Source organism: Triticum urartu, chromosome 6A (genome assembly GCF_056163025.1).
Source record: "Triticum urartu cultivar PI428250 chromosome 6A, HENAU_Tu73, whole genome shotgun sequence".
NCBI classification, from domain to species: domain Eukaryota; kingdom Viridiplantae; phylum Streptophyta; class Magnoliopsida; order Poales; family Poaceae; genus Triticum; species Triticum urartu.
In genome coordinates this window covers 70,447,493-70,462,540 of record NC_141878.1, presented here as the reverse complement: position 1 = coordinate 70,462,540, position 15,048 = coordinate 70,447,493, and the positions used below count along the sequence as shown (strand labels likewise).

The window sequence follows — 15,048 nt, the reverse complement described above, 5'->3', positions numbered from 1 at the left end:
TTCTTCCTCCTATATATACCAACGTACCCCGAAAACATCCAGGAGCACCACGAAAACCTAATTCAATTGCCGCAACCTTCTGTACCCGTGAGATCCCATCTTAGGGCCTTTTCCGGCGCTCCGCCGGAGGGGGCATTGATCACGGAGGGCTTCTACATCAACACCATAGCCTCTCCGATGATGTGTGAGTAGTTTACCTCAGACCTTCGGGTCCATAGTTATTAGCTAGATGGCTTCTTCTCTCTCTTTGGATCTCAATACAAAGTTCTACTCGATTCTCTTGGAGATCTATTCGATGTAATCTTCTTTTGCGGTGTGTTTGTCGAGATCTGATGAATTGTGGGTTTATGATCAAGATTATCTATGAACAATATTTGAATCTTCTCTGAATTCTTTTATGTATGGTTGCTTATCTTTACAAGTCTCTTCGAATTATCAATTTGGTTTGGCCTACTAGATTGATCTTTCTTGCAATGGGAGAAGTGCTTAGCTTTGGGTTCAATCTTGCGGTGCTCGATCCCAGTTACAGTAGGGGAAACGACACGTATTATATTGTTGCCATCGAGGATAAAAAGATGGGGTTTATATCATATTGCATGAGTTTATCCCTCTAAATCATGCCATCTTGCTTAAAGCGTTACTCCGTTCTTATGAACTTAATACTCTAGATGCATGCTGGATAGCGGTCGATGTGTGGAGTAATAGTAGTAGATACAGGCAGGAGTCGGTCTACTTGTCACGGACGTGATGCCTATATATATGATCATGCCTAGATATTCTCATAACTATGCTCAATTCTATCAATTGCTCGATAGTAATTTGTTCACCCACCGTAATACTTATGCTATCTTGAGAGAAGCCACTAGTGAAACCTATGGCCCCCGGGTCTATTTTCCATTATACAAGTTTCCAATCTATTTTATTTTGCAATCTTTACTTTCAATCTATATCATAAAAATACCAAAAATATTGATCTTATTATTATTATCTCTATCAGATCTCACTCTTGCAAGTGGCCGTGAAGGGATTGACAACCCCTTTATCGCGTTGGTTGCGAGGTTCTTATTTGTTTGTGTAGGTACGAGGTGTCTCACGTGTGGTCTCCTACTGGATTGATACCTTGGTTCCCAAAAACTGAGGGAAATACTTATGCTGCCTTGCTGCATCACCCTTTCCTCTTCAAGGGAAAACCAACGCATGCTCAAGAGGTAGAAGTTGGACACGGAGTTGGGTCCGATGACTTGAGGGTGAAGTTGAAGGAAATGCAGCACATCATGAAAAAACTTTGAGCCGGGTGGACTGAATCCTCGAGCTAAGTGGTCAGCAAAAACAATTATTTCTCCATCTTTTGGTTGAGGAGGAACTTCCCTGCCAGGAGTTCTCCAATGGATGATCTCTTTGTTGGCTAAAGCGCCAGTGGCGACAAAGTGGTTCAACTCTTCTTCGGTAACCCGCGAGTTGACCCAATTACAAGACGTGTATGTTTTAGCCATCTTATCAATGATCTGAAAGAAAGGTTATGCCGGTTCAATATTACATGGATAAGCCGGTCTATGATTAACAGGGAAACAATAAAGAAGCATGCATAGATGTTAAGCCGGAGATTGGCATCACAAAGTTACAAGGAACCATTGGCAGCTTAAGAGGGGACTAATGATACCTGGCGGGTTAGTATTTCTGAGTTAAGCTGCCCATACAGATATTGAAAGTGCTGATCTGGGGATGAAAAAATCGCTAAGTGCTGAGAAAAACAGGTTTCACAGATTGATGATATGATTTCGGATCTATCGCACTTCAGTTAATGCAAAAATATTTAGACCTAAAGTATCAGTACTCGAGTAGTTCATAAGATCCACATCGCATTTTCTGTTCAAAAGAAGACATTCTGATAGCGAAAATATGTGCTATGGATACTACCGCGCTAGAAAGAGACCGAGTTTGAATCAAGAATGAATGCTACACCCAATAACAAGGACGAACATCGATGAACTTCGTTGAAACCCTAGCGGATCTATGAGTAGAGGAAGAAGGAGAACTAACCAGGGTTGTTGAACAGCGGAGGTGAGCGGATGAAATCTGATCAGAACAGGTCGATGCAACGGCCGTTGTTGGAGTAGAGGCGAAGGTCGACGGCGGCGGCAGAGCTTGAGTAATAGGGCGTCGCAAGGTGGAAGACAAAGACGAAGAGGCACGGGGGGAGTGAAAGGGACCCCCGGACCTATTTATAAGGCAAAGGTATAAGTGACTGATACGTCTCCAACGTATATATATATATATATATTATTCCATGCTATTATATTATCTTTTTTGGATGTTTAATGGGATTTACTAAGCACATTTATATTATTTTTGGGACTAACCTACTAACTCGAGGCCCAGTGCAAATTGCTGTTTTTTTTGCCTATTTTAGTGTTTCGCAGAAAAGGAATATCAAACGGAGTCAAAACAAATGAAACCTTCGGGAGAGTTATTTTTGGAACAAACATGATCCAGAGGACTTGGAGTGGACGTCAAGAAACAAGCAAGGCCACAAGGCAGGGAGGTGCGCCTGCCCCCTGGGCGTGCCTCCCACCATCGTGGGCCCCTCGCAGCTCCGCCGACCTACTTCTTCCTCCTATATATGCTCATATACCCCGAAACATCCAGGAGCACCACGAAACCCTATTTCCACCGCCGCAACCTTCTGTACCCATGAGATCCCATCTTGGGGCCTTTTCCAGAGCTCCGCCGGAGGGGGAACCGATCACGGAGGGCTTCTACATCAACACCATAGCCTCTCCGATGATGTGTGAGTAGTTTACCACAGGCCTTCGAGTTCATAGTTATTAGCTAGATGGCTTCTTCTCTCTCTTTGGATCTCAATACAAAGTTCTCCTCGATCTTCTTGGAGATCTATTCGATGTAATTCTTTTTGTGGTGTTTTTGTCGAGATCCGATGAATTGTGGGTTTATGATCAAGATTATCTTTGAACAATATTTGAATCTCCTCTGAATTCTTTTATGTATTATTTGTTATCTTTGCAAGTCTCTCCGAATTATCAATTTGGTTTGGCCTACTAGATTGATCTTTCTTGCAATGGGAGAAGTTCTTAGCTTTGGGTTCAATCTTGTGGTGTCCTTTCCCAGTGACAGTAGGGGCAGCAAGGCACGTATTGTATTGTTGCCATCGAGGATAAAAAGATGGGGTTTATATCATATTGCTTGAGTTTATCCCTCTACATCATGTCATCTTGCTTAATGTGTTACTCTGTTCTTATGAAATTAATAATCTAGATGCAGGAAGGAGTCGGTCGATGCGTGGAGTAATAGTAGTAGATGCAGAATCGCTTCGGTCTACTTGTTGCGGACATGAGTCCTATATACATGATCATGCCTAGATATTCTCATAACTATGCACTTTTCTATCAATTGCTCGACAGTAATTCGTTCAGCCACCGTAAATTATGCTATCTTAAGAGAAGCCACTAGTAAAACCTATGGCCCCCGAGTCTCTTTCCTATTACGCCTCGACAGTCACTCGCAAAAGTGAGATCTAATAGAGATAGTAAAGTAAATATTTTTTGGTATATTTGTTGTATAGATTGGAAAGTAAAGATTGCAAAATAGTAAACGAGATGCGATGTAAATAAAAGAGATATAATATAATAGGAAACAGACCCGGGGGCCATAGGTTTCACTAGTGGCTTCTCTCAAGATAACATGTATTACGGTGGGTGAAAAAATTACTACAGAGCAATTGATAGAAAAGCGCATAGTTATGAAGATATCTAAGGCAATGATCATGAATATAGGCATCACGTCCGGGTCAAGTAGACCGAAATGATTCCGCATCTACTACTATTACTCCACACATCGACCCCTATCCAGCATGCATCTAGAGTATTAAGTTCATAAGAATGGGGTAACGCCTTAAGCAATATTACATGATGTAGAGGGATAAACTCAAGAAATATGATATAAACCCCATCTTTTTATCCTCGATGGAAACAATACAATACGTGCCTTGCTGCCCAAACTAAACCGATAATTCGAAGAGACTTGCTAAGATATCAAATCGTGCATATAAGAATTCAGAGAAGAACCAAATAATATTCATAGATAATGTTGTTCATAAATCCACAATTCATCGGATCGCGACAAACACACCTGAAAAGAGTATTACATCAAATAGATCTCCAAGAACATCGAGGAGAACTTTGTATTGAGAATCAAAGAGAGAGAGAGAAGAAGCCATCTAGCTAATAACTGTGGACCCGAAGGTCTATGGTAAACTACTCACGCTTCATCGGAGAGGCAATGGTGTTCATGTAGAAGCCCTCCGTGATTGTTTCCCCCTCCAACAGATCGCCGGAAAAGGCCCCAAGATGGAATCTCTTGGCTACAGAAGGTTGCGGTGGTGGAAAAGTGGTTTTGTGGCTCTTCCTGATGTTTCTAGGGTATAAGAGTATATATAGGCGAAAGAAGTACGTCGGTGGAGCTACGAGGGGCCCACGAGGGTGGGGGCGCGCCTACCCCCTGGGCACGCCCTCCTGCCTCGTGGCTTCCTCGTGGAGTTCAAGACTTCGACTCCAAGTCTGCTGGATTGCTTTCGGTCCAAGAAAGATCATCGCGAAGGTTTCATTCCATTTGGTATTCCTTTTCTGCAAAACTCTAAAATAGGCAAAAAAACAGAAACTGGCACTGGGCCTCTGGTTAATATTAAAGCCCATTAAACATCCAAAACAGATAATATAAAAGCATGGAACAATCAAAAATTATAGATACATTGGATACGTATCAAGCATCCCCAAGCTTACTTCCTACTCGTCCTCGAGTAGGGTAAATGATAAAAACATAATTTTTGATGTGGAATGCTACCTAACATAATTATCAATGTAATTTTCCTTATTGTAGAATGAATGTTCATATCCGAAAGATTGAAGACAAAAGTTTAATATTGACATAAAACAATAATACTTTAAGCATACTAACAAACAATCATGTCTTCTTAAAATAACATGGCCAAAGAATGCTATCCCTACAAAATCATATAGTCTGGCTATGCTCTATCTTCATCACACAAAATATTTAATCATGCACAACCCCGATGACAAGCCAAGCAATTGTTTCATCCTTTTGATGTTCTCAAACTTTTTCAATCTTCATGCAACACATGAGCGTGAGCCATGGATATAACACTATAGGTGGAATAGACGGGTGGTTGTGGAGAAGACAAAATGGAGAAGATAGTCTCACATCAACTAGGCGTATCAACGAGCTATGGAGATACCCATCAATAGATATCAATGTGAGTGAGTAGGGATTGCCATCCAACGGATGCACTACAGCTATAAGTGTATGAAAGCTCAAAAAGAAACTAAGTGGGTGTGCATCCAACTTGCTTGCTCATGAAGACCTAGGGCATTTGAGGAAGCCCGTCATTGGAATATACAAGCCAAGTTCTATAATGAAAAATTCCCACTAGTATATGAAAGTGAAAAAATAAGAGACTCTCTATCATGAAGATCATGGTGCTACTTTGAAGCACAAGTGTGGAAGAAGGATAGTAGCATTGTCCCTTCTCTCCTTTTCTCTCATTTTTTGGGCACTCTCTTTTTTGGCCCCTTTTTTATTTTTTATATTTTTCGTCCGGAGTCTCATCCCGACTTTTGGGGGAATCATAGTTTCCATCATCCTTTCCTCACTGGCACAATGCTCTAATAATGATGATCATCACACTTTTATTTACTTACAACTCAAGAATTACAACTCGATACTTAGAACAAAATATGACTATGTGAATGCCTCCAGCGATGTACCAGGATGTGCAATGAATCAAGAGTAACATGTATGAAAGAATTATGAATGGTGGCTTTGCCACAAATACGCTGTCAACTACATGATCATGCAAGGCAATATGACAATGATGGAGCGTGTCATAATAAACGGAACAATGGAAATTTGCATGGCAATATATCTCAGAATGGCTATGGAAAATGCCATAATAGGTAGGTATTGTGGCTGTTTGAGGAAGGTAAATGGTGGGTTTATGGTACCAGCGAAAGTTGCGCGGTACTAGAGAGGCTAGCAACAGTGGAAGGGTGAGAGTGTGTATAATTCATGTACTCAACATTAGTCATAAAGAACTCACATACTTATTGAAAAAAATCTATTAGTTATCGAAACGAAGTACTACGCGCATGCTCCTAGGGGATAGATTGGTAGGAAAATACCATCGCTCGTCCCCGACCGCCACTCATAAGGAAGGCAATCAATAAATAGATCATGCTCCAACTTCATCACATAACGGTTCACCATACGTGCATGCAACAGGAATCACAAACTTTAACACAAGTATCTCTCAAATTCACAAGTACTCTACTAGCATGACTCTAATATCACCATCTTCATATTTCAAAATAACCATAAAGAATCAAACTTCTCATAGTATTTAACGCACTTTATATGAATTTTTTTATTATACCCATCTTGGATGCCCATCATATTAGGACTAGTTTTATAGCCAAAGCAAATTACCATGTTGTTCTAAAAGACTCTCAAAATAATATAAGTGAAGCATGAGAGATCAATAATTTCTATAAAATAAAACCACCATCGTGCCCTAAAAAGATATAAGTGAAGTACTAGAGCAAAATTATCTAGCTCAAAAGATATAAGTGAAGCACATAGAGTATTCTAATAAATTCCGATTCATGTGTGTCTCTCCCAAAAGGTATGTACAACAAGGATGATTGTGGTAAACTAAAAAGCAAAGACTCAAATCATACAAGACACTCCAAGCAAAACACATATCATGTGGTGAATAAAAATATAGCCTCAAGTAAAGTTACCGATAGACGAAGACGAAAGAGGGGATGCCTTCCGGGGCATCCCCAAGCTTAGGCTTTTGGTTGTCCTTGAATTTTACCTTGGGGTGCCTTTGACATTCCCAAGCTTAGGCTCTTGCCACTCCTTATTCCAAAATCCATCAAATCTTTGCCCAAAAACTGAAAAACTTCACAACACAAAACATCAACAAAAAATCTCATGAGCTCCGTTAGTATAACAAAATAAACCACCACTTTAAGGTACTATAATGAACTCATTCTTTATTTATATTGGTGTTAAACCTACTGTATTCCAACTTCTCTATGGTTTATACCCCCAGATACTACTCATAGATTCATCAAAATGAGCAAACAACACATGAAAAATAGAATCTGTCAAAAACAGAACAGTCTGTAGCAATCTGTAACTTTCGAGTACTTCTGTAACTCCACAAATTCTGAAACATTAGGACGGCCTGAGAAATTTGTATATTGATCTACTATAGGTGGGGTGGGTATTTTATCGCTCTCTAGTAAAAAATGAAAATTAATTTCGTGAGCGTAAAAGTTTCTATTTTTCAGCAGGATCAAATCAACTATCACCCAAGAATATTCTAAAGGCTTTACTTGGCACAAACACTAATTAAAACATAAAAGAACACATCTAACCAGACTCTAGATGATTTATTCAAAGCAAAACATGACCTAAAAAGCAAGAACAAAAATAAAATTGGGTTGCCTCCCAAGAAGCGCTATTCTTTAAAGCCATTAAGCTCGGCATCTATAATTTTAATGGTGCTCACATGGAAGATAGCAATTGAAACATGAAGGGAGAATCATGAAGCATATAAAAATCACATCTAAGTCTAACATACTTCCTATGCATAGGCATTATATAAGCAAACAAATTATCAAGACAAGCAAAAACAAGCATATGCAAGGAAGGAGAAAGAAACAATAGCAATCTCAACATAACGAGAGGTAATTTAGTGACACGAAAATTTCTACAACCATATTTTCCTCTCTCATAATAATTACATGTAGTATCATAATAAAATTCAACAATGTAGCTATCACATAAAATTTTCTATTCATGATCCACATGCATTGAAAGTTGACACTCTTCCAAAATAGTGGGATTATCATAAAATAAAGCCATGACCTCTCCGTACACACTTTTATCAAAACTTCATAACATTGAATGTTATCCAAATCTGTGGGATCTAAAGTTGACACTCTTACAAACCCACTTTCAATATTATTGCAAACATTATTATCAATCTCATATTCATCATGGGGCTTAAATAAACTTTTAATATTATAAGAAGAATCACCCCAATCATGATCATTGCAACAAGTAGTAGACATAGCAAAATTAGCATCCCCAAGCTTAGGGTTTTGCATATTATTAGCACAATTTATATTAATAGAATTTATAATAACATCATTGCAATCATGCTTTTTATTCAAAGATCTAGATTGAATCACTTCATAAAGCACTTCATCACAATTTTTAGATTCACGGATTTAAAGCAAAACTCCATAAAGATAATCTAGTGCACTCAAATAACTAGAAATTGGTTCGACATAATTGGATCTCTTAAAAAGATTAGCAAGTGGATGAGGATCCACAAGTTTTGGTTCTGATTTGCAATAAACACACAATTATACCAAGAAAACGAGCAAACAAGCCGAGTAAGACATAAGGGCAAACGAAAAAAGACGAACGAAAGAGAGGCAAAGAAAAGGCGATGGTTTTCGAAAATCGTTTTAGAAGTGGGGGATAGGAAAACGAGAGGCAGATGGAAAATAATGTAATCTAGGGGAGAAGAGTTTATGATGGGTACTTGCTATGATGCAAAGTAGCATAAGTATTTCCCTCAGTTTTGAGAACCAAGGTATCAATCCAGTAGGAGACAACGCACAAGTCACCTAGTACCTGCACAAACAATCAAGAACCTTGCAACCAACGCGATAAAGGGGTTGTCAATCCCTTCAAGGTCTCTCACAAAAGTGAGATCTAATAGAGATAGTAAAGTAAATATTTTTGGTATTTTTGTTGTATAGATTGGAAAGTAAATATTGCAAAATAGTAAACGAGATGCGATGTAAATAAAATAGATGTAATATAATAGGAAAGAGACACGGGGGCCATATGTTTCACTAGTGGTTTCTCTCAAGATAGCATGTATTACGATGGGTCAACAAATTACTGCCGAGCAATTGATAGAAAATCGCATAGTTATGAAGATATCTAAGGCAATGATCATGAATATAGGCATCACATCCATGTCAAGTAGACCGAAACGATTCTGCATCTACTACTATTACTCCACACATCGACTGCTATCCACATGCATCTAGAGTATTAAGTTCATAAGAACGGAGTAACGCTTTAAGCAAAATGACATGATGTAGAGGGATAAACTCAAGCAATATGATATAAAACCCATCTTTTTATCCTCAGTGGCAACAATACAATACGTGCCTTACTACCCCTACTGTCACTGGGAAAGGACACCGCAAGATTGAACGCAAAGCGAAGCACTTCTCCCATTGCAAGAAAGATCAATCTTGTAGGCCAAACTAAACCGATAATTCGAAGAGACTTGCAAAGATATCAAATCAAGCATATAAGAATTCAGAGAATAACCAAATAATAGTCATAGATAATCTTGTTCATAAATCCACAATTACTCAGATCTCGACAAACACACTGCAAAAGAGTATTACATCGAATAGATGTCCAAGAACATCGAGGAGAAATTTGTATTGAAAATCAAAGAGAGAGAAGAAGCAATCTAGCTAATAACTATGGACCGAAGGTCTATGGTAAACTACTCACGCTTCATCGGAGAGGCAATGGTGTTGATATAGAAGCCCTCCGTGATCGATTCCCCCTCCGGCAGATCACCGAAAAATGCCCCAAGATGGGATCTCACGGGTACAGAAGGTTGCGGCGGTCGAAAAGTGCTTTTGTGGCTCTCCCTGATGTTTCTAGGGTATAAGAGTATATATAGGCGAAATAAGTACGTCGGTGGAGCTACAAGGGGCCCATGAGGGTGGGGGCACGCCTACCCCCTGGGTGCGCCCTCCTGCCTCGTGGAGTTTCAAACTTTGACTCCAAGTCTTCTGGATTGCTTTCGGTCCAATAAAGATCATCGCGAATGTTTCATTCCGTTTGGACTCCCTTTGGTATTCCTTTTCTGCAGAACTCTAAAATAGGCAAAACAAAACAGAAACTGGCACTGGGCCTCCGGTTAATAGGTTAGTCCCAAAAATAATATAAAAAAGCATATTAAAGCCCATTAAACATACAAAACAGATAATATAATTGCTTTTCGGTGTCCAAACATAACCTTCCAATATATAAAAGGACCAAATTCACACAAATTGCCATGGTATATAACAAAGAATAAATGTCACATAGCTACATTGCAAACTTCATCACGGCTGAAAAACTAGTAAACATGATTTATTTTTTCTCTAACACACATGGCAAATCTTGAAACGACCCTAATATTTGAACAAAAAATTAATTTATTCATTGAAAAAAAAAACAAAGAAAATTTAGAGTTTGCCATGAGAACATCACAAAAAATGAGAAAGTTGTTCTCTCTAAAAACATGGAAACTTTTCAGAAAATGAAAAATTAGAAGTGTGGTACAATAAATAAAAAAGATTTGTAGTGTTATATTAAAAATAACTTGCCTTGATATATGAAAAAATCAACATACTATAGGCAAAAAATAGAATTGTGTGCGGAAAAATAAATTTGCCATGCCAACTACAATAGACTTCTGGGCCTGACTTATAAATTGCCATAGTCTAAATAATAAAAGCACCATGGTGTAATGAATAAATTTATGGTCTAAAAAAACTGACATGCCACCAGAAGTAATACTGACGAGGTGTAATTAATAAATTGACATGATCTAAAGAACAAAGTTGTCATGGTATATAAATTAAAATTCCTATGGTTTAGTTTAAAAAAATTCCATCCTCTAAATTTTTCCTAAAATAAAACTACCATGTTCGAAGTAGTAAAAATGTTATGGTCTACTTATAAAAATTCCCATGGTGCCTATAATAACGTTGCACATGGCAAAAGTAGCATGAGTCAAACCATTCTATGATGTTAAGATGATTATCTACGGAATTTCCATGAGAAAAACAAATCATGTTAACATTTCAAACATTCATTCAATTTTCCATATGAACATATCAGAAATATTCATATTATGTGCCCCCATAGGAGAAAGATACACTTTGACTTGTGAAAAACCAATTTTCAAAACAGTGCCATCAAAAATAGTTGCCATATCTCAAGAATAAATTTGTCATGGTATATAAATTGAAACTGCCATGGTCTAATTTAGAAAATTGCCAACCCCTAAATAATAAAACTTCCATGGTACCTAAAATAAAGCTACCATGTTCTAAATAGTAAAAAGTAATGGTTTAATAAAAACTGTGATGGTGCCTATAATGAAGTTGCACATGGCAAAAATAGCATGAGCCAAAGCATTTTTTTCATGCCATTATGATTATCTACGGAATTTTCATGCGAAAAAATTTCCATGTAAACATTTCAAACATTTATGCAATTTGCCATGTGAAAATTTGAAAAACATCCATACTATTTTCCCCATAGGAAAAACATATATACACTTTGACATGTGAACAACAAATTTTCAAACACGGTGTCGTCAAAAAGGTTGCCATGATAAATATTCCATGGTATATGAATTGAAATTGCTATGGTCTAATTTAAAATTTGGCATCCTTTAAATAATAAAATTGCTATGTTACCCAAAGTAAAACGACTACCCTAGCTAGACATGGCCCTACACATGAGCCAAGCCAGCCTCCTGAAGGGAGACATGGAATGTCTCTTGCGCTACCTGGCTAGGTGGGCGCATGAGAGAGAGAGTAGAAATAGTGCATCTTGGGAAGAGATGGACTAGTGTCGGTCAAATATAACATGTAAGTTGTAACACTTTGAGGTGGAGGAGCTCTCTTCCGCCACTTTCTCTTCCTTAATACTCCATCCGTTCTTAAATATAAGTCATTTAGAGATTTCAATATGGACTACATATGAAGCTAAATTTGTGAATCTACGCTCTACAATATGTCAATATACGTTCGTATGTAATCTGTAGTGAAATCTTTTAAAAGTCTTATATTTAGAGCATCTCCAACAGCCATGCTAAACAAACGCCGCGCCGTAAATTTTGCCATTTTAGCGCGCGCGCAACCTATAAACAAGCTCCAGCGGGCTCGCAATAACTGCGCGTGCGGCATATGTACTTGGGCGCGCGGTCCGAAACACCAACTCGTGCTGTGTATTTGGGGCGCCGGCTTCCGCGCGCAGAAACCACGAGCGTTCGCGCCGCACTCTCTCCTCCTCGCCACCTTCGCCCTGCGCGCGCCGGCACCCCGCTCAACCCATCCTACAGCCGCAACCCCTCCCCCCCCCCCCCCCGCCGCCGGAAACACTAGTGCGGGGAGCGTTGGCCTCGCCACCGCCGGAGCTCCTCCGAGCATCGGCCTCGAGCGCGGCCTCTTCATGCCGCCGCGGATGACCACGGCGGTGGGTGGCGTCGCGCCGGTGCTGTCGCGTGCCCTCCCCCCCTCGAAGCTCCCCAATGCGGCGCGGCCGAAGAAGGGCAAGACATCCGCGAAGAAGAACAAGGCAGCGGACGGCTCTGGCACCTCGAAGGCGAGGAGAAAGAAGCTTGTAGGGCGTGTGATGGGCGCGGCGGCTACCGAAGCGCCGACAAGCTCACTCGTTGAGCCGGCGGCCGATGCGCACAACGTGTTCGACGATATGCCCCAAAGGTAGAAAAATTTCCAACTTTTATTTTCTTGTTATTTTTTGAATGCATCCATATAGATAGCTTATTTGCATTGTTCTATATATTTTGCAGTGTCAACGATGATGCATACATGTTAACTATGGATGTTGGCTCCAACAATTCGCATTGGTCTCAAACCAATGACATGCATTTCGAACACCATGAGTTCGAGGTGGACGAGGATGGTGAGGGCATTGTCGACGCGCCGAAAGAAAGAGCGGGCAATTACACCAACGCCGATGACATCTTACTATGCAATACTTGGTTGTAAGTGTCAGGGATCCATCCGTTGGAGGTGATCAAAGTATAGATGCTTATTGGGGGCAGATGAAAGAACACTTTGATGTTCGCAACGTGAGTGGAATTGACCGCTCCAAGAGATCACTTCGGTCCCGGTGGTCGACAATCAACTCAGATTGTCAAAGGTGGGTGGCCTGTCAAAAGGCGGTCCACAAGTTAAACCCAAGTGACACAAATGAGGACGATAGAGTAAGTGGCATTTCATGCATGTTCATCATACTTGTTGTTGGTGTTCGAAGTGCTAACTTGCTTTGTTTTCATGTAGTATCACATTGCACAGAATTTGTTCAAAGAAGAGGAGAGGAAAACCAAGAAGGGGAAGATCAAGAAAGGAAGGATCTTTACCTTGCCTCATTGCTATGAAGTGTTGAAGGATGATGAGAAATGGAAGAAGCGTGAAGATTTGGATGATTTGCATTTGAGAAACAAACGCAAGTGAACAATTGAGTTGAATGATGATGAGGAGGAGGAGGATGCATCAAGTGATGATGGCAAGAGAAGCCCCACACCAAACTCGGTTTCATACTCGAAGCCAAAACGGCAGGATGGGTGCAAGAAAGACAAAACAGAAAAGAAGAAGAGGAAAGGAGATGATGAGCTCAAAAATGTTATGGAAGCTATTGTGAAGGCAAGAAAAGAAGCCAACGAGGTGAGGAAAATGGCAAGGAACCAAGATGCGGCGGCCGAGGAGAGGAGGTTGGTGGCCGAGGAGAGGAGGGTGGCGGCTGAGGAGAGGAAGGTGGCTTTGGAGGAGAGGAATGTGAGCAATGAGGAGCGAACTAGATTGTTGGAATGGGAGAAGCACTTGTTCTTCTTGGACACATCTATCCTCAATGAGGCGCAAAAGTAGTATGTCAATCTTGCCCGTGAAGAAGTCTTGATCCAAAAAAGAGCCATGATTTGTGCAATGCGTGGCGGTGGCCTTGGCGCCATGGGTGGCGGTGGCCTTGGCGCCATGGGAGGCATGGGTGGCTTCAGAGGTACCGTGGGCGGTTTAGGTGCCATGGGTGGCTTTGGAGCTACTATGGAGACCATGGGAGGTATGGGTGGCTTTGGAGCACCCCCCGACGCTATGGCCGCCATGGGAGGCATGAGTTTTGCTTCTCTCATTGGAGACATGGGTGCACCTTCGGCCGCGATGGGCGGAATGTCTTCCGGTGTGCCTCCTCACACACATTCTCATGAAGATGCCGTTGAAGATCTTGCCAACACTGTCGGAGTTTCACGTGATGCGGTGGGCGATGAGGAGGATGAGGAGGAAGAATCATCTTCGGAGGAGGAAGTATCGTCTTCCGAAGATGAGGACGAAGACGAGGACGAGGCTTGATGTTTCTTTCGTTTGTGTCATGAACTTGGTTTGCATTTTGAACTTTGTTGGATAAACTTGTGGGCATGATTTTGAACGTGTGCGCATGAACTTTTATTCATCAACTTGTCTGTGTGAAATTTATATGTCATGTTCATTGCATTTTGAAGGTTTCAAATCCATTCTGTGTCCAAAATGCAACATATGCAATGCCCCGGCGAGTCGTGCGTGCTGAATTTTAGCGCGGTTGCTGGAGCGGCGCGCGCGCTCTGCATTTTAGCACGGCTATTGGACCCAGCGCAGCCGGCCACGCAAAACTAGACGAAAGGCGCGCTGCAAAGTAGTTTTTTTTTTGCGCGCGGCGCGTAGCGCGGCTGTTGGAGATGCTCTAAATGCTCTTAGAGCATCTCCAACAGCCGCGCCAAAAGACGCGCATGCGGGGTAAATTGGCTTTTAGCGCGTGGGGCGTTTTCACGCGCTCCAGTTGTGGCGGGAAACTAGTGCGCGCGGGAAATGATTGTGCGTGGGGGAAAAGGCGGCCGCTCGCGCGCTACATTTGGCGCGCCTATAAATTGCAGTGCCCTCTGGCGCTCTCTCCATCGCCCTCTGCCGCTCTCTCCATCTCTCCATCGCCCTCTGCCGCGCTCTGCCGCCGACACGCCACCCCCGCGTCACCATGCCGCCTCGTCGCCGAGGAGGTACGAGCTAGTGCGGCGTCTGCGTACGGCCGTCCAGCACCTACTCCGCCGAGATTCGGTCGGGCGGCGGCATGCGGCTC

General features: G+C 41.3%; 1 pseudogene; it reads left to right on the top strand.

The window, feature by feature from the left end:
• Window positions 1-13,574: 13,574 nt before the first annotated feature.
• Window positions 13,575-14,291, top strand: LOC147963999 (uncharacterized; annotated as a pseudogene).
• Window positions 14,292-15,048: the final 757 nt, after the last annotated feature.